Raw genomic sequence first — 27,697 nt, forward strand, 5'->3', positions numbered from 1 at the left:
TTTACTGCTGATGTTATTTTTGTTAGTTCTTCCATCCTCTGCTAAGGTATTTATTCATTCATTCATTCAACAGGTATTTATTGAGGACAAACTATGTGCCAGGCACTGGAGACACAGGAAGACAAAGAGAATTTGAAGGTTAAAGGCAGCAAATGAACAAGGCAACCAATGAACATAGAGATAACTTCAGATGAAGATAGTGCCGTGAAGAAACAAAAACAAGATATGCAATGGAGTGGTAGGGAAAGAGGAGATAAGAAAAACCTCCCTGGGAAGAAGCATTGGGGCTGAGGGTGGGATGAGATCCAGGTACCTGTGGGAAGCTCAGAGGCCAGAGCACTGACTCCTGCAGAGTGAAGCTGGCTCCCAGGAGCAGTTCCGGTTTACACCCAGTGTCCTGGGAGCCTCCATGGAGACAGGGTGGCCCAGGTTGTACCTAGCATTGTGCTTGCCAGCATCTCTGACTCCTGGGCCATGTAACCTGGCAGCCAGCCCCAGATTTCTGTGAGAGGTGGAGGTGGAGGGTAGGAAGGAAGACAGGAGGGAAGAAAGAGAAGAAGGCGGGCTGGAGGGAGGGAAGGAGGATGAAGGAATGTCACTGTAGCATCCAGACAGATGAAATCTGATGGCTCTCTCCATTGTCAGGGACTCAAGTCCAGACTGAGGCCTGTGGTGGGTGGGGAAACTTTCCATCCTCCCATGAACATGTGGAGTCACACTGGTCTCCTTCCTGGGGTGGTCCCAGATGGCAGTGAGAGCTGGGAGCTGGGAGGTCTTGCAGAAGAACAACTCATCCCTGCCTCTGGCACTGGTCGCTGGCAGTTCTGTGTCTCAGGTCGCAGATAACAACTGTCAGATGGTCTTACTATGAAGCAATAAGCTTTCCCAAAACAAGGAGGCAGGCCAGCTCCAGGGAAGCGGCAGTCTGGACCAAACACACAAGCCTGGAAAAAATTAGAAGTACATGTGCAGAGGAACTGAGCACCTCTGGGAAATGCAAAGGGTTAAACCTAAGCACACAGTGTTCCTGACGCCCTTGAACACACCAGCCGGAAAATCATCTTGCGTCTCTGGTAAGTGGAATAGAAACGAGGGAGAAACAAGTGGGTGTTCCCATGTAAGAACTAAAAATAGCTGTGAAAGGTTGGCCAAGCCCAAAACATGGAGGGAAAGAGAAAGGTAAGGAGTGGAAGAAGGTAAGAAGCAAGGCAGGAGGAAGAGGCAGGAGCAGCCTGCTCAGCACAGCCTGGCTCAAGGGTCCGGCTCCTTTGCCCTGGAGGGTCCTCCCTCCCTCCAGGTGGGTAGAGTAGGGGAAGCTGGCTTGGCAGGGTTCCTCTGGGCACCTCCCTCCTTTTGTAAAAGACACTATGGAGGAGGGTACCTAGACCCCCAAATGAAGGGAAAACAGCATCCTATCCTTAAATACGTTTTATCAAAATTTTGTTCTCAAATATGAAAAGGATTGAACTCCAACTGGTGAGTCACAGAGATCAAATGGCATGGTGGAGCGGGTCCCTGGTAATGGACGAGCCTCTTCAAAGGAATGCCTGTGTGCAGAACAGAACATCAGCATTTGGATGAGCAGGAAGTGTGAGAGTGTGAGACTTGGGGACCACAGACGAATCCAACTTAAAGGTTAACGAGCCTGGATTGGATGGAAGTTTCTGGTTGCAGCTCCTATCTTGAGGAAGTAATGCAGCAGTTGGAATGGAAGGTAGAGCTGGCTGGCTTGTTTGCTATTATTAACATCCACTTTCCTCACGGGGGCCAGTCTTGTGCTCAGAAAGTGCATTTCTGAGAAGGAGGGCCAAGATCGCAAGTTCTCAACATAGGACGTTTGTACCAGAAAGATAGGATGAGGACTTTGAGTAAGGCATTGTTCTTTCTGTCCAAGGCCTTTTCAACTTTAGTTATAAAAAAATACAGCAAACTGTCACAGAGGAAGAGATTATGCCCAAACATTCTAAACATGTTCAGAATAAAATTACAACACCATGTCACTGATGTTCTGGGTACCAGCTAGAGATGAAGTACTATTCAGAATGCTTTGCATGTGGCAGGAATGCCTCTGGTCCCTCAAAAGTCTGAAAAATAGGTATTATTACGCCTCCCCCCATCACAGATGGTCAAATTATGGTTCTGAGAGTTTAAGTAATTTTCCCAGAGTCTCTTAGCCAGTTAATAGAATCTCTATGTTGGCCTAGGATTGTATAAATTCAAGGCCAAAACTCATCTCTCCATGACCAATTAAAAAAAAAATAGTGACAGACTTTAATTTCCTGGTCATCTTTGGTGGCAATCTCCTGACAGTTGGTGATGTTTACATGGGGTCTACCATCTTTGTGGAGCATACACACAGAGGGTAGTTTTCTTACCTGAAACACTTAGTTTCTTAGAGAAGAGATTTTGAGTTTACAGTCTCCAAAGAGCCATATGTTTTTTACAATCTTGGCTGAGGGTTTCTTTGTGTCATGAAGAGCTACAGGGAATAGGGAAGAACAAAAATTGATGGCCCACCACTGGCAACAGGTAGGAGTCCTCTGTCACTCCGGAGGGCCTCTAATTCTTTTCCTGCTCTCCCTCATTCTGTTCTTTTTCTGCCTACATAAGTAAGCAAGATTCCTCTTAGAGCAGGTCAGAGCCAACTTCATAAGCTGGTGGACAGATGGTCATCTATAAAAGATGACTTCAGAGATGAGAGAAGGGTGCTGGACCCTGGCTGGACTACAGACCACCAGCCAAGCAGGGTTCCCACTCCCTAAAATCAAAGGAAATAGTTTATCTTTGATGAGTTTATCCAAAACTTAATTATTTGGAAAATCTAGAAAGGAGCACTTTCTGTTAGCAAATACACAAATTATGTGTCATTTCCAAAGTAAAGTGGTATTTTTAGTTACAAAAAAGGGGGAAGGGACCAGCTAGCTTGTCATGATCATTTTCAAGGCTCATGCCTATGAAGTGTTCAGTATGCACCATTAGCCATCAGTTCCCTTGTGCTAAAGTGCTACCTTACCTCTATGGTAGGTTTTCTTATTGAGGCAAATGTCCTGAGAACTAATACAATAATTTCATTTACTTCTGGGAAAAAAAAAATAGTTTATCACATGTTCTCTGCATTCCAGAAAGAATCAGGCAGGGAGGAGTGCCCACGATCAACCAATACATAGCATTGAGGGGAGAAGGAAGTAGAATAAACTTTGCTGGCCCAATTTGCTCTAGGCTATTCCTTAATTCTATAAAATTTGGTAAGGAATCATGTAAATCATGATGATATTAAGAAACCATTTCTCTGTGACCCCAGAGCCTTTAGTGATTCCGCTGGAAGTTACAATCCCTTTTCCCTAGGAATAAAACAATGTGCACACCCCCGAAAACACGGCATTTGACTTGGGAGTGTTGACAAATTTCTGAAGCCCAGGTTAAGATCAGATAACGCTCCTGTCTTCTAAACCAGGAAGGGGGTGGGCAGAGAGCAGAGCTTTGCTCTAAGTCACACAGTTCCTGGCAAGGCAAAGATGAGAACTGAAGTTTTCACACGGTCATGAAAAGAAATACCTCCCATTAGATTCCCATCTGTCAAACATTTCTGCAAAGAAAAATAGGAGGGTAGCTCTACTCAGGAAGGAGTTTGTTTAGCTCAGCCAAACTGATTTTATTTTTCAACAGATGAAATAAACCAGATTCAGAACATTTTTTTCCCATATGGGGCATGAGACCCTGCTGACTAGAATAGTTGGTGTGTGGTGGAAATGAGAGGAGGATGAAAAATGAAAGATTTGAATTTAAACCAGAAGCACACTGTTGATGCCATACATATACTGGTTATTTTAGATGCACTGTTAACATTTACCCCTTGTGTGTGTGTGGGGGGGGTAAGGTGGGGAGGATGAGGTGGGGTTTATGTGTGTATTTGGTTTTGACCTTCTGTGGAAAGCCAGAGAGAAGCCACATTTAACTTGGTGTGGAAAACCCTTCTTTAAGAACTGAGCATCAAGAGGTTAATAAGAGATTGAGGAGCCTTCCATTCTGACTTACCCAGATACCTTCAAAGCTCTAGAGAAGAAAGTTGGACTTGAGGGTGGGGGCTGGGAAGAGGGCCCAGGCTGTAGCTGGAATAAAAACAGCAAACCAAGACATTCCACATGGCATTTTCTGACAACCCAGTGTCATAAAGGAGGATTTCAAAGTACATGGAGTTTTGTTTCACTTTCCATGTCTTTTGATTATTATTGAATGGATCTGAGTTGGAATCCCACTTATCAACTGGATAACTATGGACAAGGCCTCTTCTGCACATTAGCTTATTTACTCTATAAAATGGTGTCATACTACCTAAACTGGTTTAGATAGTATGGGACCACATGAACTGGTCCATGACCAACCACAGGCATAAAGATGAGCTGTGGCTCATGTTATTTGGGTTTCTACTAGATCTGATCCAGGACTCACGGGGAGGGATGGTGACCTCAGTTTCTTACCTTAATTGAGAATGAGGAGTTGCATCCAATGGTAAGTAAAGCAGCCCTCCAGCAGTAAGACTGTGATTTTATGATGCTTTCTGGCCTCTTGGACAGTCCTCCATGGGAGACATTGCCCACCTGCCCGCTCTGCTTCTCATCCCATCTACTTGGCCCTCTAGTGCTGTATCTATCCCTAGCTCTCCATATCCCAGGCCATCCAGTTAAGACTTCAGGAACCCTTCAGGACATGGCTTCCCAAATCCACTCACCAGCTGCACGCTCTGCAAGCTGGGCCCACAAGCGTGCTCCGCTGGAAGGGGGACACTATGGCACGTTTGGAATCTGTCTTAATCAATCTAGTATTGAGATGATTTTAAAATAAAGTTATGTTAAGTGAAGGTGGAACTGAAATCCAGTTTCCTTATCTAGAATAAAGAAGTAGTTCAGACAAGTTGAAATCGGAGATCGCTTGCAGAACTAATTCGGGAACTTCAAAGAGCAGGGATTTTGTCGGGTGCCAAATCTCACACCTAGCATAAAATAGTTCCTCAGTGATATTGAGGGTGTGATGAGTGAATATTGAGATTTGATGATAAAAATGCTAAGGAATTACCTTCTTAGTTTATTTAATTTGGAACAATGATTCATTTTTAAATCCAGTAATCCTCAAATATTTTACCTTTGTCTCATAGGTTACCAGATATTGTCTTTCTGGCCAGAATCCATGCTTCCTGTACTCATCTTAATTCTCAGCACTGCAGCTGTTCACAAGTTAGGGGGGGGGGAATGGAAAAAAAAATGTTTTTTTGTCCCCACTATTCATTGAGGTCATGCTATTCAGGATTCCATAATCTACTCTGAACTTCCTCTGGACTCCCTCATGGAACCTCATACTTTATTTTAGAAAGACAACATTTAACTGATTTCTCCTTTTTTTCCCCTCCTATTTTTTTCTTTTTTGATTGTTAATCTAGAAAAAGTGAGACACCATCAAAAAAGGATCCTCCTAATTCTACTTTCATTCAGCTCTACTTTCCAAACTATAAAATATCCTTTTAGTGTTTGCAGATGAAAAACATTCTAACGAAGTGTTTTTGGCATTCTAAAAGTACTAGTTGTGGCAGCAGAGGTTCAGCCTGTATGATAACAAGTTTTTTGTTTGTTTGTTTGTTTAAGCAGGTCCTAGAAAATTTCAGAAGCCCAGGGCAAGGGACTTTGTCTCAGATCCCAATTTTCTCTCTTGAAAAACATCTATGGCAGGGGCCAGCAAACATTCTATAAACATTTTGTAAAGACCCAGACAAGTGTTTTAGCGAAAAACAGTAAACAGTCTGATTCAGACTTTGTGTTTTTGTTTTTTTAAGGTCATTGAATTTTTGTCTCCTCTATTCAACTCTGCTGTGAATACCAAAGGCAATATATAAATGATTAAACACAGATATATTCCAATAAAACTTTATTTATAAAAACAAGCAGCAGATAGAATTAGGCCTCCAAGCTGTAGGTGGATAACTCCTAATTTGTAGACAATGAATAGGAAGATTAATTGGGGGGGCGGGCGGTTCACTGAGAGTATCATCAACCCTCTTTGTGTTTTTATAACAGTTTATTGTTCTCTTTCTCAATATAAAAATAACATATGATCAACATAAAAGTTTACAGAAAAAGAAAAAAGAAAAATCATCCAAAATACCATCAGAATACCACTTCTTAAAATTTTGAGAAATAAACTTCCATTTGCATACATATTTTTATAGAATCATGCTAATGTTGTATAACATCTATGCAAATTTACCTAATAACTCTATTTTCATGCTATTTCTTTGTAAGTTTAGATGAGTTTTACTGAATTTTACTTTTTGGGTTGTTTTTCTTTTCAGGAACTCCAGCTATAACAATTCTTCTCTCATTTACAATTAGGTAACTTTGATCCTTGAGATTTGGAGCTTGGAGCAACTTACAGAGAGGGAGCAGATAGGACATTACTTAATGAACTCCAGTAACATATTCCTTCAGAGTTGGGGTATAGGTCACCCAAATGTGTGTGTATTGGGAAGCCAATTTATTATTAAAATAGTTTCCTGTGGCCATTGCTAAAGTCTGTTGTTATAAACACATTAGGAATTCTGTTAGAGTTGCTCTTGGTCTGAACTTTGGGAAAAACTGACTATAGCTCAGAGAAGTTCCTGTACTATAGAGGAGCTTCAGTCATTCATTCACTAATGGTGGGAACTATTTCTGTGATTCAGCTGATACTCAGGCATCTGCCTCCCCATATTTCCTGCTTTTCCACTCATTTTCCTAATCATCCATATCCCATGAGAAATTATGATTCAGAAAGGTTCACCAGAGGTAATATGTAAAACCTAATGCCCCCAAACATATCTGTTTGGATTTTATGTGGCTTTCACATCTAACCATATTACTATCCTTTTGTGTTCTACTAAATTAAATCTGGATATCTCTATTCTGTTGCTGAAATGAGGTGTACTTAGTGAGAAAAACAGAATTAGGATAAACTCTTGACACTAATGAACTAAACTAGATACAAAGGTAAGAAATGGAAATAAATGGAATCAGGCCCTGTTACCTTGTAGGGTGAAAGTTATAAGCTGGACAAGCCATACTTTCAGGCTCACATATTATGTTTGTGCAGCAAGTTCATAGCCCAAGGCAGCTAGAGTAATAATGGGTTGTATTTTTTCTTTCTTTTCCTTTTTTTTTTTTTTTTTTTTTTTTGTGGTGCTGGGGGGATTAAACCTAGGGCCTTCCCATACTAGGCAAGAAATGCTCTACCACTAAGCTACAACCTCAGCCCAACAGTGTTTTAAATTTGTGGAACATAATTTTAAGTGCCTGGAACCCAGAGACTTGCAGTGGTGTTGATGGGAACATAAACCCTGTCATCCAACAGTCCTCAATGTGAGAGACTGTTCCACCTCAGACACACCTCTCCACTACCCCTGGGTTACCTACAAGAATAAAATGAGATAATTGACATAAATCCTGGTGGCTAACCTAGAATAAATGTGGAATAAATGTTGCTACTATTTATAATAGAATCACTGAGGTAATTACAAGTTCTACTTGGCTATGCATTTCTCAAAGGTCCTTCATTGACAGCACTTTACTTGCTATAGTTTGTTTTTATACATTTGTAAAGATAATAAGCAGCTGTGCTAAAAATTACACCATTAATTCATTCCAACTAGACCTCCCTCAAATTCATACTAATTAGTGATGTTCACATGTCATTTCAATAGGGGATAGATGTTCACTTTGCAGTACCCGTAGGAGGGGAAAAATCAGTGGTTCTTGTTTTAAGTATAAATGGAGAAAGGTAATATAAAAGGAACACCAAAGAGCTTCTAGCATTTATTAAATCAGGTCATATGCTGCTCCGAAACAGTGAAAATATTATTTACACTGGCAGGTAGAAGGAAGAGTCCTCCAGCCGATGCCCCAAATAAGGATGGGAAAGTGAGTCTGTCTGCTTTCAGTGCAACACCAGGCTTATAAAGAATTATATTAAAAAAAACTTGAATATGTTTCCAAAATGTCAAAAAACTTTTGAGTTACCTTTAACTATCCAGGACCTATCAGTTATCTTCATTTTAAGTTGTTGAAGCAAGAAAGCTCAGAGGAGCAAGGGAAGATCCTGGCTGCTTCTATATAGGCACATGGCAAAATTATTTTCAAAAATTGCGGGTGTTGCTATTCCTTCTATTGGTGAAATGATCTAAAACCTCCACTTCCACAGAAATGAGTCTCTCCCAAACTTGCCTACCAGAAAAGTCGCCTGCTGAAAGGTGCACATTCCTACACCACTCCAGGTGTCAGTATTTCTAATAAGCAGCTCTAATAATCAGAGAAGTTTAGGCAACACTTTGCAGCAGTGGTTCTCAGCCCTGACCATTTGCTAGAATCTCCCTGGGACCATCAAGTGCATCTGAAACAACTAAAGTTCAGGGCCCACCCCTGGACCTGTTAAACCAGCATCCCCAGAGTTGGCCTGGCCACTGAGTCTTTTTAATAGCTGCCCAGATGACACTAATATGTATCCAAAGATAATTGCCATCAGGTTAGGACTAGCAGCACCTGCCTTGGCCTTGCCAGGGAATTGGTTAGAAAAGCTATCTCTCAGGTCTGGCCCCAATATCTGGAATAACAACCTGCATTTGAACCAGAGATCTGTGTGCACATTTAAGGTTGAAGAGGCTGTCCCAGTGTCTGTAAACTAAATACAAATCCTTCCACCAAGGATGGATTTTTTTTCCCCTGCCTATTCTGTTCTCCCTCATCACCACCACCAATAAAAGCACCTTAAAATCTTTCCCAAGGCCATTTTGTTTATTCACTTGGCCTTTGAAAGCCAACTGAGAAGAGATAGAGTCAGGCAAAAAGATCAATTCCAAAATTACCTATGGAAGTAGGTTTAATGGTATCCACTGCTCCTGCCCAGCCAAATGCCCAGTTTCTGTGTCATGTCCCATAATCAAAAGACAGGAAGGATCACTAACATTCACATCGTGAAATTCATTTAGACAGTTTTCTTTAATTAATGATGAAGACACTACAGTTCTAAGTACCAGACAGAATCAAGGGGGAAAAAAATTGAAAATAAACATAACACTATAAAGAAAACTTGGAAAAGTGAAACACTTCTAAATAAAAAATATAAACCTGGCCTGGTACCCATGACATATATACATAATACGTATGTTATACACATATATACAATAAATGTTTTGGTAGCAATACAGACCATGTGTTGGTCTCTTGTACACAGATGAAGTAGCACCAGGAGCAGCACCACCATCTTAGGATGATAAACCAAACTGCACACACAGTAAGTGAAAATATATATGTAGTTGATTTGGCCCACCCTGTAGCCAAGAGGTGTAAGGAAAATTATTTTGCAAGAAAAAATTGTTCTGGAAACTACATTCTTAGGCCAATGACAAAAAAGGAAAAAAAAAATCAGCACTAAAGATGTCTACACAAATCTAGACACTCTCCTGTGTAGTGAATTTGTCCTAGCACATGGCATATTGGGTAACACTGGTAAATGAACAGCATGAGCAAAGAGAGATTTAAATGCCAGGTGAATGGTGAAAGGCTAACACACCGGATCTCTTTGTGTATACATCACAAATGCCAAGTCATCAACAAGCTAGGAAAGGTAGACAATTTGTCATCTAAGTCATACATTTTCTAATCATACTAGCTAATTATAAGCTGTTTATTAATGATAGATCTCTTAGGAGTAGGGCCAAACACTCCCAATATCATTCAACCTTGCAGCATCGAATTTGATGCTCTGGTTACAAGCAGTGAGAAATAGCCAACACACACCAGACCCACACGTTCTGCAGCCACACCTAGGGGTCTGGTTTACAGAGCTATGGCAAGACCTTGAAGATCTTCCCAGGCTTGACTTTAGAAATGACCAAAGACCCTCTTTAACCCTGGACATTCTACTAACAAGGCTGTCATTGCTCCTCATAATTAAATCTACCGTCTGGATGGAGCTCTTTTCCTTAGCCTTGGCAAGGTGATATTCCTCACATCCCTGGAAGAGCATGCTTCTTCCTTCAGGTTTCTCAGTAGCCTATATACATGAATCTAGCATCACCTCCAACTAACATTCACCAAGTGCTGGGAACACTATCCCTCCCTCAAATCACTACAAAGAAGTGATTTCATATTTGATTTCCACCCATTCTCTTTTGCATGCCTCCCAAAGGATCCTTGTCTCCCCTATCAGGGCTTTAATTCTCAGTGTCTGGTTTCAGGGCCTCCTTGTATGATGGACTGACCTGTAGAGCTCCACAAAGCCAATGAGAGACTGAATATGGGATCAGCCACAATGCTTCTCTCCGTACTGATTTTTGTGGCTCTTGGCGTCAATGGGTGGTGAGCCTTCTTCCCCACCTTTAAACCGCCTATAGTAAATAAAATTGAAGTTTTCAGCTACATGGCATATTGCATTCAGGATGCAAGACTGCATAAAACAGGGCTTCAGTACTGTAAAGCACTGTTTCTTACAGTACAAAACTGTTTCTTAATACTCTGTCTCCCATTTAAAAGATACCTAAAAGACAAAAGCCAGGGAAAGAAAGGTTAAAAATCTCTACTTTCTGACCAGATGATTCTGAGTAAATCCATTTTTGCATCACTAGATTAGTCAAGAGAGTCCCTGACCTTTGAGAGTTAGCAAGAAATAGCCACACATGTAACATCAGAACTGATTTGTCATTATTGACTCAGGTGGTTGATCATTAATGGATTCCCCTTACTTCTAACTGGTTCTAGGGACATGCTTTTGCCCAGAATGAAGATATCAAAGCTACGAAACATTTGTTCCTTTCACAAAGGAGAATTTTATAACTCTGCCTGTATCTAAGAAAGAACGCTGTGAAAGGTTGTTCTCATGAAGAAAAAGCCACTAACTTCTAGGTTAACCAGAGGCCACTAGAAGCCCCATTAACGTAAGCCCTTGGCTGGCCTACAAATACTTTGAAATGGATAAAAGCCAACTCTCTTAAATAGGAACCAAACACAAGGACTTAGCAGCTGATGTGCTCAAAGCAAAACCCTTTGAGTTAGCCAGAGCATGAGCTGTTGGCTTGAGTACCAGCAACTTCCAGTTTTAAGTCAGTAAAGTTTGATACTGCCATCAAACCCAGCTCAGGCACCTCTGGAAGCAGCTTAAATAAGAATTTCTACCTTTATTTGAATCAACAAAAAGTCAGCCATAGAAACTAAGAGATGCACTTTCCAGTCTGTTCATTTCTGTTCTCACCCAAAATATGTTCATAATTCCACATGCAGAGGTATCTTGGTAATACATATTTAAAGTCTGGGTTCCTTGAGAAATAATAACCAGCTTAGCAGGAAAAATAGTTGAGGCAGCTTTGTTCATTGATTTCTCTTTTACTACTTAAGTGCTCAACGGAAGAGAGCAGGATAGCTAGCTTTCTTCTTACACTAGCAAGAGTACAAATCAGAAGAGTCAAAAATGAAAAGTTAGTTTGACTGAGAAAGTCTTTTCTTTTTTTTTTTTTTACAAAGGAGTAAAAAATAACTTTCCTATGAGATTTTCAAAGTTGGTGGTGTTCTCTATGAATAGGAAATGATGTAATTCAGCAAGTTCCTTGAAAACAATGGATTCTTATGACTATAGGCCTATTTATCTTAGAAATTGATGAGCATGCAAATGATTAAAATCTGCAACGATGAACATTGTACAATAGTCTGTGAGGTACAACATGCCATCTGGCTGAATGAACAGTAACACGGGCCTCAGCAGTGTGGGGGTGCCATTTATCTCTACTCCCTTTTAAGTAGAGCAGAGCTCCCCAACCAGCTGATCAGAGCAGCAGCCACTGCGAGGACCTCCAACCCTGGCCCTTCCTTGTAGCTCCACCCAGGAGGATCAACCCTTCCCAGAAATAAACTGTTGCTCCTCCCAACAGCAGGGCTGGCAACCACTGATACAGACTTCACACTGGCTCAGAGGGAGCCTGATATTTGCATGAATTCGCTTAACTTTTGGAAGTTTCCTGGCAAAAAGATTCAAAACTTCTGTAGGCAATATCTTTAAATGTGCTCATTGCCATTTGTGTTTCACAAGGAAAAATCCCAAGATGTGTATACTTGCTAAACAAGAAAAGGATTAAAAATTCTCACTGTAGGCTAGATGTTCCCATAGCAGGTCATTATGTTTTTATGTGCTCTCTGTGCACTGTTTTTTTGTTTTTTGTTTTTTTTGTTTTGTTTTGTTTTGTTTTTTTATTAAACTAATCACTACTAGGCCAGCACCTACCAGGGCAAATGGGCCAGTTACATTCTGTTAAATAATGTAAAACCGGAAGTTCTCAGAACATGTGAACTCAGGGTCTTAAGGAAACTGACATGTAGCCCTGGTCATGATTAAAAAAAAAAAAAAAAAAAAAAAAGCCACTCTGGAATTTTAATTTCTGGTTAGCAAGCACTCACTTGTCTAAGTATACTCAATACAACGCAGGAAATGAAATATTATAACATGTGCACAGGAAAAAAAAATGGTGGGAATGGAGCAGGAAGCTTCCAGAAGTGGACTGGGGGAGGGGGAGAGAAGAAAAGATTAACAGATTCTAGTTTATTATGAATAGAAAGACATTTCCAGAATTTACAAACACCCACATTGTTCATTCCAAAGAGAGCTTTTGATTTGAAAGGATCACCCAGGTCTCCTTCTCTTTACAATATATACAATGGAAGACTTTGATTTCCTTTTCTTATAATTTTGCTTCCATTCAATCATCAATTTTAAGCTGACACTTGAAAATACCCAAGTAGTATATATTGTTCTTCAGTTTAATTAACATGATCTACTGTCTTACAGGAAAAATACAAAATTAAGATTAATTCTTTTAAGGAACTCAGCTCAACATCAAGTTTATATTACAAGAGATAGTATCAGCAAATATAACTATACAATTGAGAATCATCTATGGCACTATGATTCTTATTATATTATTTTTCTGAATTACAATCTTAAAACAAGGATCATACACTATTCTACTCTTGTTAGCCTTGTTTTAAGCATTTGCTCCACTCTTTACAACAGAACATTGTATACCTCAGTTCCACATCCAAAAAAAAGATGTGCTGTAAGAAAAGTTACATTTTCATTAAAAAAATTACACATATAAATCAAAACCTATGTTAAATATTTAATACTCTCTCCACCCAATGTGAACAGTTTTGAATGAAATAATTTACAATGACATTTTGTCAAACACAGTTTCAGCAGCAGATGAAACAAATCTTGTAAATGAGAGGAAACCCATTCTCTTGCAGCCTGGTAGTGGGCACATCAGCTCATTGTGGCCAGCTAAGTCCTTAAGGTTCAAGATGAAGTTCACGGAGACTATTCTTCTGGTGTCACAGTGCTTTTTTGCTTGGCACAATATAGAATGTGCAGTTCAGTCAACGAACTCCTGAGGATTGTATAAAGTAAACAAACTGAAATGGATGCATCGTACCATCTACAGAGGCGGAAGATGTGAGGTCCTGATTGTGAATCATGAAAGAGTTAGAGTCTGGGTACCCATGAGTTAGAGGAAGATTTGCTGAGGTCGTTTAGGTCTTCATTCTGAAAGGGAAAAGGAAAGACTTGGTTTAGCACAGGCATCTCAAAACACACACTCAACCCCAACTAGGGGGCTTGCCTTCTAAAAGGGAAAAGTCTCAGATAAGCCCAAGTAACAGGCACAAACAGTCCTGTGTACCTAAATAAAATCAACAAACTGTATTTGATTATTCTTCCTTTCAAGATGCAAGATGCAACCACAAACTAAAAGTAGTCAATATTAAATCAGAAAACAAATGTGATCTGGACATCTCAGAGGGTTAGCCACAACAAAAAGATTCTTTGGTGTTATGATTGAAGCAAAAATGCACATCACAGTTAGTGGATAAAATATGGTAAACAGGTTACAGGCAATCTATGCTCAATCTTCTTTTAATTAAAAGTCAACTGCAAATTTTAGCTTCTGAAGTTGCTGAGCTTAACATCACAAAATCTGGAATCAATTTTTAATGTGACATTGTTTGACAGAAGAATTTTAGATGCAAAGGAGACCCATGCAAAACAGACATGGTAAATTATTAAATAAGAAAAGAAAGGGATTCCGATTTAAGTCTTATAAAAATAAGTTATATTTAGGCAGAAGCAAGCATCACTTCTCTGCAATTCAAGAAGGCAGACCTCAAAGGGACATTATCCATAATTCCCCTTCTGAGATGAGACCCTTTTTCAAACTCATAAAGCATCTATGCTCTCAAGAATAACAATAGACAATCCTTGGAGCTTCATATTTTTCATGCATTCAAAAGTTACCTATACATATCAATATTTATAGAGTGCCCTGAGCAACATTCAGCACAGAGCAGATGATCATAAAACTTGTTGAATGAGTCAATGGCCACATTAAGTTCTATAGAGGATTCAAATTTGAATTCTGCTATACACTTTGCCTTCTAGAAAGTCAGGCACTCTCCATTCATAAATAGATAAAATACTAAGCTGGAAGGTGAATTTCATGATAGATGCACATGCGGGGAAAAGCTCTAGATGCATGCAGGAGAAAAAGAATACTTCCAGCAAAGAATCAAAGGGAGGAACCTCCCTGACACACTCGCCTTGCTTTGCGAGAAAAATAATTGGGTGTGCGGAAACAGGGTTTGTGTCTTGGTTGCTTTTATATGGCATCTTCCAGAGCTTCAGGTGTGCAAGAGATGTGAGTTGAACAAATGACAAGGACACAACACAGTACACTTCCCACAGACATGATGAAACAAGGCCCAGGGGATGAGAGGGCAGCCATGAACGGGCCACTTAAAGGGTACACGGCTTCACGGGACAGCAAGGTACCTGAACAGGGCACAGTGAGTAGAGTCTATGGATCTGGATGGATGGTGAAAAACCTTGAATGACAAGCCATGAGGTCTTTATCCAATTATAGGGACAACAAGAATAGGCCTGGAGATATGATCAAGATCCACAAAGGCTACACAGATAGCAGCAGTTTCTAAAATTCACAAATTTAAATGTTGACCAATATTTTCATCCCCCCCCCCTTCAAGGGTGATTAAGGGTCAGACCCATCAGCATTCACTATTTACATGATAGTTTCACATAAGTTGAAGTTTACCAAATGAAGACTCTAGGTTTAGGAGATTTCTGTTTATTTCAAAATATTAACTTTGCCTCTAGAAAATCAGGTAAACAGACTATCATTTAATTTACTAATAGAGACTTGGCATGAAGGTGCCAAAGTAGAAGCAGGCAGGCAAACAAATAGAAAGCTTATTCCTTTAACTTATTCCTTTAACTGCCCAAATAAATGGGATTTTCTTTATATGTCATCTAAAAGGGAAAGGTAGGCTCCCTTCTTCCAGGAGCCCTGATGGGGCTCTGTGCAAGTCCCCAGACAAGAAGGCCCAGGTCTCTCATTAACTTCCAAATGGCTATCAGAATGTTCCTACCAGAACATTCTAGTGCAGCTGAACACAGCTTCTCAGCTCCAGGACTAATATTAGGCAAGGAAGGCCACACCATATTAAAGGACTTACAACAAAATTTTGCCAACTATAAAATGAGGGGAAAGCAAAGAGCATGCACTATGTTTTTCATTTCTTATCTGGCTCCCATCCAGAAGGGCTGAATGAACAGCTCAGGACAGGAACAAACTGTACCCCGATTTATCATTCATTACACATGCGGTGCCAACCTGCATGCACAGGGTAGAAATCTGCACAGGGCAGAGATCTGGGGCCCTGAGAGGACAGGGGAAAGTACGGCCTCCAGGGTATTGAAATCTATTGTTGTGGACCAGGCAGAGCTCATCCTTGTAACTTTCCACAAATATGTTCAAAGAGCAGATGCAAAAGGATATATAATATCCATCATAGACCTTTCTTCTACAGTCTTATAACACAGTACTTTTAAAAGCCTATATCATAAATCCTGATCAACCCATGCTTCAGCCACAAAGCTACCAAAGGGTGCTATCAACTTAGGAATCTATGAAAAAGTAGAGCAAGTGGTAAAGAGTGAGGCAATGCAGACAGGGCATAGGAACACACCGCTACAGGTAGGTTAAAAAAAAAAAAAAAAACACCTGGAAAATTCTAAAGGGAAAGTCTGAATTTTACACCCGCCTGTCTTTGTAGTGTGGTTTGCCCATGGGTGTTGGTGAAAGTGGAGCTATGCTCATCAGGTAATGCCCCCAGCCAGCCCTCAGTGGGAGCCACCTTGGAAGCTGCACCCTTACTGTAGTCATGCAGCCATGTTGGCAGAAGTCTGGGAATGCCTTCTCAAGTCTCCAGTTCTTTTTTTGCAACTGCCTTCTCAGTCTTGAGCATATTCTTTTGAATAGTCTCTATAGCAGCCAGTCTCAGCCCTTGGAGGGCACATTTGATCTTTGGAGACAGCCAAATAGCTTTGAGAGCCAAATATGGCGAATAAAGGAGCTGATGAAGCAGAGTAATGGTTCCCAGAGAGGTATTATCTGGAGCCAAAGGGCTCCAAAATTGAAGTTCCAAAAAGACAGTTGTTCACAGCAGCTACTCCGATGAGTCAGCTGGGACAGGAAGTCTGACTTTTGGAACAGACCTCAACCTACCCTTTATGGGACTTAAGTTCATCTCCCCACATCTTTGCTTTGACATGCTTGCAATCAAGACAGGGTAAGTTTGAATAAAGCCCCCAAAGAAAGGCTAAGATCTATGTGTATATATTGTTGTAATGTAGAAATGTTTTTTTTAAAAAAATATTTTTGTGCTTATAGATGGACACAATACCTTTATTTATTTGTTTATTTTTATGTGGTTCCTGGGAATGAAGCCAGTGTCTCATGCATGCTAGGGCAAGTGCTCTACCACTGAGCCACAACCCCCAGCCCCAGAAATATGTTTTTAAAAAGTTCCTTCAGTCATTCAATTCAACAAACATCTGTGAGTGACAAATTACAAATGGAATAATAAATATTGTAATAAGTACAAGAAAAGATGACATTCTCAGATGTACATTTAATACACTTTATAAACACAACCTCAATTGATACCAACCATATATAACTAATACTGCTTCCATGTTTTACAAATACAGAAGCTCACTTGAGCTCATCTGTAATGTTCATAAACTAGATACCCAAAAGTAAATTGTTTCCTTATGAGAAGACACTGCACAAATATCAAGTGGTGATGTTCTGTGATAGACTCTCTCTAGTTAGATCACTGGGGAATAACTTCTGAACCCAGACATACAATGCACCTGTCACAAGATTTACTAGCAGGAAATTACATTTTGACAAAATTTCCTCACCACACCTTCTATGTGTATCTTCTTGTAAGATAAAACCCACTTAATCCTGCGGCCAGTAATGAAAAATGTAATTTTTAAAGTATTATCAAGTAAGTCAACACTTGAGCAATGCTACTTGAGACCTATGGATTATTGCATTATTGCATCCAGCAGGAATTTACATCTCCTGAACTCTACCCACTTAAACTATGCCTACTAAAGCTGAAAAACAAATACAGCTTTTGCTTTCTTCCACAGTCTCAGCCTACTGCTTGGTATTGACCGTGAAAGCTGGAAACAGCACAGTTAAAATCTAAGTATAATGGAAGGATCCTTCCAGCAATGCATTGTCAGTCAAAACATCAACAAGTGTATTTGCCTTGTATTTATTTACCTGTTCTGCACATTTCTTGCCAATTTGTGAGTCAAATGCAACATAGTAATAAATATCTGACCAGAGCACTATTAGTTGTTTCTACTGTAAGAAAATAGGAATAAAATTGTTTGGCTATTGTCATATACTGAAATGTAGCCAGAAAATAACCCTTCCTCATCCAACTGTGCTTAAAAAACAACTAGTACTGAATTTTCTTCAATGGAATCATTGTTTGAACTCTTATAGGTTCACCTTGAATATTTTTTATAAATTAAACCTCTCCACTTAAAGCAATGTGTCAAAGCAATCTGTTTGTTTCATTTAACATAAATGACTGTGTTTTTAAAAAATGATATACCTTGAGTGCAATACAGAAAATGTATAAAATACAGGGAAATACAAAGAAAGAATAAATATTGTTTATAATTCCTGACACTCAAGAAAAATTACTATTCATATGTTGTTCTGTTCTAACTTTATCATTTATTTGAAGGATTTGAACTTTAAAAATTTTGCATTTGATGAAAAAAATAAAAAGCTTAAATTAGAAAAGTAGCATTCAAATTATACTTAGTTCTTTCTCATGTTTCAAAATCAGTGATGAGAAATGATTTGAAATTTTTAACCCTTTTCAGTACTGTATCCTTTCCCCATGTTCCAAAGTCACCGTATACAGCCGGAAAGTAGGGACTCTGGCTTCCTGGTTTTGGCGTCCAAAAACCTAAGTCCTTAAAGGAATGGCACAGAGAAAAATTCAGGAAGAACTGAGAGAGGAAGCTTCCTCCAGAGGAGAAAAAGAATTCCCCTCAGTGGGGAATGGGGAGAGAAAAGATGGGGGATGTGAGGGCCAGACGTCAGCTGGGACTTGAAAGGTGCTGACCACGATGCCTATAAAGTCCTTCTCTATTCAGCTTCCATGGTGATTTCTTCCTTCACACAGTTACATCCAACTGTATACCACTACCACAACTCACTTCTTCAGCTATGTCACTAATGCAGCTACAATTAATTCATGGTCCCACTAATTGAAAGCAGATCCCATATTCTAGAATGTTGGCATATTAATAAAAAGCATCTTATAAAATACTGCGAAAGTATTGCTCTGTTTTTAAGCATCCTTGAATCTGGCAAATGAACCCAGTAAGTTAAAGAAAAAGTCATCATCATCTCAAATATCTTCATAGTTCTGGTGGGAGATGGGTATTACTCATTTTAACATTCACACTATAAAATCTTGGATAAATAAATGAGACTGCTGATCTGCATGGTAGACCGGGAAGCTTTTACCAAAGGAATTTTTGTGGCTCAGAGTCTAGGTTCCTCCATCTGAGTTTGATGACAGCATCAGGAGATGAAGCACCATTGCCTGGGTTGGCTCTACTAGTTAGAGTGGTCACCCACGAAAAAAGAAAAGTAAGGCTAAATCCAGAGAGCTTCAAAAGTTACAGGCAAGGGAGAATCTCTTTGCTCTTCTCAAAGTTTAGTGGGAAGTGCGGAGAAGCCTTCAGGACCATACCCCCACCCCCCACCCCAATTAATCAATCTAATAAGACTGACTGAACTAAAGTTAGAGGTAAGATCAAGATGTCTGCTACTTGATGTTAAAAGGAGAAAGGCATTCAAGCTAAAGAAGGGAAACCAACTGCTTTTAAAACAGGCCAGGACTGAGCGGGAAAGACTTGGTTTTGTGCTTAAATGGCAAAGGGTAACCAACCCGCCAGGCCAGTGCTTTAACGGAGCTGCTTAAATAGCACTTTAGCCTGTGCAAGTCGAATGGAGAGGGCTGTGAAAATAACCAGGGGACAGCCAGCCCTTCATGTGCACAGGGTTGTCAAGGAGGAAAATTCAGGGAGAGCTGCCAACACGTGAGAGGCCATCTCGCTCCAGTTCCCCTTTTGTCTCAGTGAAAGACCTTCTGGCAGGGCTGGTGACTTCAGAAGACCACCAAGGAAGAAAGACACACGTATTATGGAAAGGACAGGAGATCAAGGAGATCAGGAGTGACCAAGGAAGGGAGATCAGGCTCATCACCCCCGCTGTGGTGTAGCAGGACTAACATGGTCAGCACTGGGGCTTTTTCTCCCCAGCTACAAAAGGCAGAAGAAAGTTCTGGGAACTCTTCAAGATGGTTAGGATAAGCAGACGAATCAAACCAACCATAATAGATCGTTCTCAATAATTATTAAGTATTCTATTCATGACAGTTACATCCAATTGTATACCACGATCACAACTCACTTCTTCAGCTATGTTAAGGAGATTCAGTGAAATATTCAGAGGTCTTTTAAACAGAAGAATAACTACTTCCGTGATTTACCATTCTTTTTATTAATGAAACATGCTGATCAAGCAAATGAGGTCAAGGCCATAACACCACCCCCACCCCAGATCAAAACGTTTCCAATCTCTCTTCTACCAACGTTATAATATGACTGAATCAAGATAGAATAACTCAGAAAAAAAAAAAAGCCCCTCTACATGTCAAGCCTGACCACGTGTACTATGGGGACAGGAAGCATTAATTTAAACAGAGTTCAACCAAAATCAACCTGTGATGAGAAGACACGAAAGTAAGATGCCGCGTCCAGAGGACGAGAAGCCGCTGTGTCCCTGCACCCATGGAAGGTTTTTCTGCAAAACATTCCCCCCCTCACAGGCACTGCATCCTGGCTCTGAGGTTTATATGGCAATATCGCATCACTCTTTGGTTTGGGGTTTTGTTTTGATTGTAACAGTCAGAACACAGGACACAGGTTTTATAGGTGTGGCTTTGGTGCAAACCAGTAGAGTTAAATTACATCAGAACTTCATTTACAAAGTGGCACAGAGAGAGCAGAAAGTGTAGCCCCATTTCTGCAATGAGGCGAAAGGGATTCAGGCAGACATGTTCCTACTTCCTTTATTTTTCTCAACAATCAATAGATCTCTCCCTCTTGGCCCTCCCCCCAGGAGGCAAATGGCTTCAAGAGAGCAAGTGCCCGACTCTCCATGTGAGTACAGTCAGTATAACTGTCCACCACCTCAGTTGTTTCTTAACCACCACCAGCTTTTCCATAACAGCCCTTGAACTGGGCACAGAACAGACTTGCAGAGACAGCCTGGGTCTGCAGAGAACTGAGGTAGGGTCATTAACACCGCTGACATCACTTCTGGCAGCTGGAGGAATGGGAAAACCTGTGTTTAATCTATTTCCTACTCACCGCAAGATTTAGCTGGAGTCCCCGATAATATGGGTTGTGGTTGACTTTATGGAAGAACGTGGTAATGCAAGAAGAATCTCCCCCAGTGGTATGGCCCGGAGGATTCCCTCCCCATACGGCTTTTTTTTTTTTTTTTTTTTTTGGTGGGAGGGGTGTCAGTAAGCAAGGCTGCTAGAGGACAATGTCATTCCCAGCAGTACCCAGTGAGGCCACGCTCCAGCTCAGTAGAAGACTGCCCCATGACATCTAATTCACATCACCAGGAAACCACTGTCTTAAGTCACAAGAAAAAAGTTTTAGTCTTTGTTTTCTTTTTTCTTGCTTTGAGGAGGATACCAGAGGGAAAACATTGGGAAGAATTTGATCTGTGATTCTTTAAGATTAAGTGAATTGTTCTTTAAAAAAAAAAAAAAAAAAAAAGAAAGAAAGAAAAGGAAAAAGTGATCTAACTTACTGGAGAAACACTGAAACTGTCCACAAAGACTAAGTATATGGCAGTATGTTTCACGTGTATTCAACCCACAATTCTCATTCACTTCACCTGAAGAATTCTTGAAGAAATGCAAATCACAAAGATTTCTGGGCTCTGAGAGTGATTGTTAAGCACAAAGCAAGGTTAAGGAGTATGGAAAACTGTGTCATACTCAGTATGGACCAATATTAATTGGGTCCTGTTAAAGATAAAGCTATAACAGTTGTTTGCAATAAAGTAATAATGCAATAAACTCATACTCCTCTTGAATTGCCACTACCTGAATGATAAGTATGTGATTTTGAGTTCTAAAATGTAATTTAGGAAATTCAACACAAAAAGGGTAACTTTGAAAATGAAAATGGAGCTATTATTACATGGCTGTCATGCTTTCTAAAGACTGGTAATTTTGTTTAACTCAAAACTTATTTCCAAGTTAAAACTTGAAAGGAAACTTCCATTATTTCTTCTCTTGTTCTTTGCTCTGTGATTTTAGGCAAGTAACTCAAGCCTCTTAAATCTCGATGTTTTCCCATGTAACACAGGATAGCAATATCCATTGCAGAGGGTTACCGAGATTAAGTGAAATAATACACAATAAGTTCTTATTTTGCATGGCATATAATAAGCCCTCAATCTTTAGTTCTTTTGTAACTACTGTTATTAAAAACCCCAAACCCGGAGATCTCACATCTCCTGATACCTGAAAATACACCAGCCAAAAAAACACCCCGATAGAACCAGCAAGCAAGAATGAATCCACAGACCAAATGCTAGCCAAGAGCTGGAGCTGAAGCTCAAATTAGGGATGCATTTTGGGAAGAGAGACAAAGTTATTTTGGAGGAGGTAGCACAGGGAAATGCCAGAACAGAAAGAACAGGGACAGGTACTAGTAGCAGTGCTAAAAATATGCCCTGCGATACAAAAGAGGACCAGCCTACCTGCACAGGAACAGCACAAATTAACTACTAAGACAGCAGCATTCACTTACCTTTGAGCAAATCTTAAATTAATGCTGTCTACAGAAACTCCCTTCAAAGGCCCCTTCTAGTGCTTGAAGATATTAGAAGCCTGAAGCCCCCTGCCCTTTCTAAGTCTGTTAATGAAAGCCTTATAATACCACATGAAAGCACTGACAAAGAAATCACATGAATAGGCTTAAGTGGACGTTCAGTGAGATTTTTTAAATGCACTATTCCAGGTTCTAAAGCATGTTTATAATTGGTAGGGGAGGAACTGGGTGGCTTTTGTTTCCAAATTCTTTTCCCCAATCTCTTGTGTAAAGGAACTGAACAAGAGGGTGATCCAGCCCTTCAGTGCTGCCTGAGTCACTTGAAAAACTGAAATTGCTGCCAGATGCACATCTAATCGTTGGCAGCTGGAAGAGGAGGAGGAAAAAATCAGAAAGATAATCTGAAATAATTGATAATGTGTACATTGCTGCCTCCAACTCTAAGGTCTTGGAGGCAGACAAAGGTGCAGATTTCTGACTGCAAACACTTCTTTATTGTCTCCCATGAAGAGGCAAAATTCTCCCAGTTGACAAAGAGGGCTGACCTTTCACCCATTGACCCCAAAGCTCCTTTTCCTTAGCTTTCATCTTTCAAGTTTTACTTCCACTTCGATCCAGCTCCCCCCTGACATTTTAAGTTGGAAAATGTCATTTGCTTAGAGGTTCCTTAACAGCATTCTGAATTAATCTGTGTCATGTTCTCATGGTGCTGAGCAGGCTGCCTGGCTGAGGTGAAATATCTCTGAGGGCAATTGGGCCCGATTCTTAATTAGGAGGCTGTGATGACTCTTAACTAAGAGATCCTTGCTAAGAAATATTGACCATGGCGAGGATGTGAGGAAAAAGGTACGATTGTACATTGCTGGTGGGACTGCAAATTGGATGCAACCATTATGAAAAACGGTATGGAGATTCAGATATTCCATTCCTTGGTTTATATCCCAAAGATTTTAAATCAGCATACTACAGTGATGCAGCCATGTCAATGTTTATAGCAGCTCAATTCACAATGCCTTAACTATGGAACCAACCTAGGTGTCCTTCAACAGATGAATGGACAAAGAATATGTGGTATATATACACAATGGAATATTACTCAGCCTTAAAGAAGAATGAAATTATGGTATTTGCTGGTAAATGGATGGAGCTGGAGAATATCATGCTAAGGGAAATGAGCCAATCCCAAAAAACCAAAGGCCAATTGTTTTCTCTGATATGAGGATGCTAATTCACAATAAGGGGAGTGGGGCTAGGGAAAAATAGAGTTACTTTGGATTAGGCAGAGGGGAATGAAAGGAGGGGAGGACAGAGAATAGAATGCAACGGACATTATGACCCCATGTGCATCTATGACTACACAATCGGAGTGTTTCTACATCATGTGCAGCCAGAAGAATGAGAGGCTATACTCCATTTATGTATGATGGGTCAAAGTGCATTCTACTGGCATGTATAACTAATTAGAAGAAATAAAAAGAATAAAAAATCTAATATAAAAAGCATAAGAAAAGGTGATTTCTTATAAAAATGTGAAGAAGTGTTATTTGGAAGTTTTATTCTAATTAAATATTTACTGTCTTCTGGAAGGAAGGAAGGAAGGAAGGAAGGAAGGAAGGAAGGAAGGAAGGAAGACTGACCAATGTCTGGTATGGACTGAATCGTGTCCCCTGCCCCCTTATCTCCAAACCCCTACTGCACTGGTATTAGGAAGCGGACCCTCTGGAGGTTATTAAGTCATGAAGATGGAGCTCTCAAGAGGGGGAACAGTATCCATCTAAGAACAGACTCAAGGCTTGCTCTCTGCTCTCCATCACGAGAAAATACAAAAAGAAGATGGCCATCTGCAAGTTGGGAAGAGGGCCTCACTGGATACCATTGTGGCAGCACCTTGATCTTCAACTCCCCAACCTCCAGGACTATGAAAAGAAATGTGTGTTGTTAAGCCACACTCTGTGCAGCAGCTAGAACTAAAACTGACTCCAAGGGAGCCACTATCCCAAGGGAAAGGGTCCTGCTCATTGGAAGCCAGGCAGGTTACCAGTGCACTTCTGCTGAAATGTTCTCAGAGGGCCAAACCTACTGCCCTCTGGTCTCCATGCTTTTCACTACATCTCTAGAGTAGCTACTTCTCAGTATGGGTGAGTGGGGAAAAAACAGGGGATATTTGGAAACATCTGAAGACTTCTGGTTGTCACAACTAAGGTAGTGAGGTCTGGAAGAGGTGCTCCCGGCATGGAGCAGGTAGAGGCCAGGAGTGCTACCAAACCTCCCATAATACACAGCACGGTAGCCCGCAACAAGAACTATCTGGCCCCAAATGTCACTAGTGCTGAGGCTGAGAAATCCTGCCCTGGAGCAGTGGCCTTTAGCTAAGGAAATGGAGGAAGCCCAAACCCTGCCTCATTGTTTGTTTCTGGGGCTCACATTATCTCTAAACAAGAATGGGAGGCAAGAGGCATTTGTGTTTGCAGTCCCTGTTCTGGAGCCTTCCTGTATTCTGTGAAGTGCCACTACCATGCCCTTCAGGATCCCACTGGCTCCTCCCTCCTGCTCACGGCCCTTCCCAAATTATCACTGCTGCTTAAAAATCCTCTACTGTATAACCCTGAGGGTCAGGGTTATACAAAATTACATACAAGAGGAAGTGAGGGGAAAGGGAAAAATAATATAAGGGGGAGGAATGAATTACACTAGAGGGGGTAGAGAGAGAAGAGGGGAGGGGAGGGGAGGGGAGGGGGGATAGTAGAGGATAGGAAAGGCAGCAGAATACAACAGACATGAGTATGTCAATATGTAAATCAATGGAAGTGTAACTGATGTGATTCTGCAATCTGTATACGGGGTAAAAATGGGAGTTCATAACCCACTTGAATCAAAGTGTGAAATATGATATATCAAGAACTATGTAATGTTTTGAACAACCAACAATTAAAAAAAAAAAAAAAAACCTTGTCAAAGAAAAAAAAAAATCCTCTACTGTTTCCCATTCCTTTATAACCTTTTTGATGGAAGATGGCTGGAGAATCCAGATAAGTCCAGGCCCATGTTCTCCTGTCCCTCCTCCAGAACAAAACAGGAATGCCACAGCAAAGCACTGACTACAGAGAGAGAACAGGCAGGGCCACCTGAGCCCCAGAGACAAGGAGGGAAGATAAGCAAGATGTGACACAGCTGCACCTACTCTGACCATGAAAAAGAGAACCACCCCCTAGGAAAGACACTTGTCACCCCAGGTCTGCTTAACCCACACTTTCTGGTGGATCGTGGACACATCACTGGTCTTCCCTTAATGCCACAATTTAATAAAATGGAGAGAACACCCGGTGCTCAGGATCTGTGGCAAACCCCAGGGAGATAACAGGAGATATGCTGGGAGCCAGAGGACCCTTTCCTTGTGCTTCTTGTGACTATTTTAGTCATGTTCTCTGTCCTCAAATAACTGGGCATAAAAACAAAATGAAGGAATAGGCCCCCTCCATTCCAGAATAGGTTGACTTTTTCAATAAATCCACCAAGCTTGCTCAATAAGAGGCCACTCCTAAATTAGGCTGCTATTTGCTAGAGGTTCTCCCCCACCACAACTTTATGAAAATAATAAATCATCTTTCATCTTGGAAGATGATTTATCACCAGACAAAGGAAAAACAACAGTCAAAATGAAATACAAATTTCCATTGTTGTTTCTATGTGTATGATGTCTGCTTAGTTTAGATTTTTAGGCTTTCCTAAATGTATCTTTAAAAAAATAAAAACAGCAGGGTGCAGAGGGGAGCGGCCACATGCCATCATCACTGAGAGTAGCCAGGGTTCTAAGAATTAGACCATAAATGGAAAGGAGTAGTCAAATACAAAGATTTTCAGACCAAACCCCAAGGTAATAATAGTAATAACCAACCCTCCTTAAATATAGCCACTGGGGTTTCTGTGGCCCCAGGGTTCACCAGGAAAACAGCTTCTATTGTTCTTAAGATTGTAGCCTGAAATGCTGACAAAATGCCTTTAAAATAAGAGCAAACCACACAATTTTTCCTTGTTATCAAACATCAACAGGCTATAATTAACACTTACTTGAGAGTCATCTGATTAATTCTGCTCAAAAATCACATGAAGTTTTTGCCATAAAACCGCATCATTAATGGACAGTGGCCTCCCTCCCTTGGCTTTTCCCCACTTTCCTTTCAGAGGGATGTAAGGGAGAATTGTGACAGGTAAGTGTCCGTGGAAGCCCTGTCCCTTGGAGCTGCTCCTCTCTCTTGGCGAGTTCTCACTCCCCACCATCACCAAAACCCACAGGGCCTGTGAGTGCAGCTACTGACTCTGCCTACATCATATCAGAAAGCATTTAATATCAGAAACCATTTCTCCCAGGATCTGTTCCAGAGAATTTGTAGTAGAAACAAAGAACACCTCCCCAGGGTGTCCCAAGCAGAGGTGCCAGGAAGGTTTAATCCTAATTTCCATCTCCAAGGCATAGCTGGAGAATGCCAATAGGAAACTGACTTGAGAACCCTCTGACCTTAATTAGATGAGCTGGGCCCCTTCCCCATGGTGGCCTCCTCCCCCTGCCTTGACCATGGAGTGGTTTACTACCACTTCTTCCTTGGAGAGAGCCAAGAAGTAAAAGAGAACTTAGCACATTTCTCCTACTTGACAGCTCTATGAAAGTGGTAAGGAGGGTGGTACAATGACTAACCAAAATCCATGTCTAGGTGACAATTTTTTCAATATTTTTTTTTAATTGCTTCATGCTCATTTCTAGAGGTGACTTCCATTGAATGATCAAGTCACCATAAAAAAGGATTCATGGATGAATACGCAAGGAACCATCAAAGCAGCCCCAGGCCTGGTATTACAGGGACTTCCTTAATTGTGTTGTTACAATCTGAGTTGCCTGACTCTTATGAAACTGGGCAGTAGGGAGCTGGGTGAGACTAGGGGGTCTCTTTGCCCCCAGAGACATGCTGTAAACACAAGTCACTGGAAGCTTAATAGTGTGACTATTAGAAAAGCAAAATAATCATAACAGAAGGATATAAGGGTGGTACTCAAGTGTAAATAAAGCAAGCATCCAAGCAAATTGATCGACTACAAAATGAGAATTTCTATAGGTGAATACAGAATAGGAGAAAAGGACAAAAGTCTATGAAGATCACGAAATTTTATTATAAAGGAAGAATACACATCACTGTAGGTATAAATGTTTGAATATCAGAGGTATGAAATCAACAGAAATTTGAGCTACCTAAATACTTATTAAAATTATTCCCACTATACTTGGCACTATCTAAGCCATCATTTTAGCACCATATCTAATTTTGGC

The 27,697-nt window shown here is 40.6% G+C and overlaps 1 protein-coding gene and 1 long non-coding RNA gene across 2 annotated transcripts in view; one reads left to right on the forward strand and one right to left on the reverse strand.

The window, feature by feature from the left end:
- Positions 1-269: 269 nt before the first annotated feature.
- On the forward strand, positions 270-12,421 carry LOC308630581. The gene is made up of 3 exons (XR_014017961.1): positions 270-1,073; positions 4,432-4,509; positions 5,153-12,421. It is a non-coding gene; the product is annotated as an uncharacterized lncRNA (long non-coding RNA).
- IRS1 (insulin receptor substrate 1) overlaps positions 11,510-27,697 on the reverse strand; it is a 59,923-nt gene continuing 43,735 nt past the window's right edge. The window contains exon 2 of the mRNA XM_081260739.1: positions 11,510-13,602. The gene's annotated coding sequence lies outside the window, so the exon portion shown is untranslated. The remainder of the gene's footprint in view (positions 13,603-27,697) is intronic.

The sequence above is a fragment of the Spermophilus citellus genome, assembly GCF_964194105.1.
Source record: "Spermophilus citellus genome assembly, chromosome: 11".
In the NCBI taxonomy this organism is placed as follows: Eukaryota; Metazoa; Chordata; class Mammalia; order Rodentia; family Sciuridae; genus Spermophilus; species Spermophilus citellus.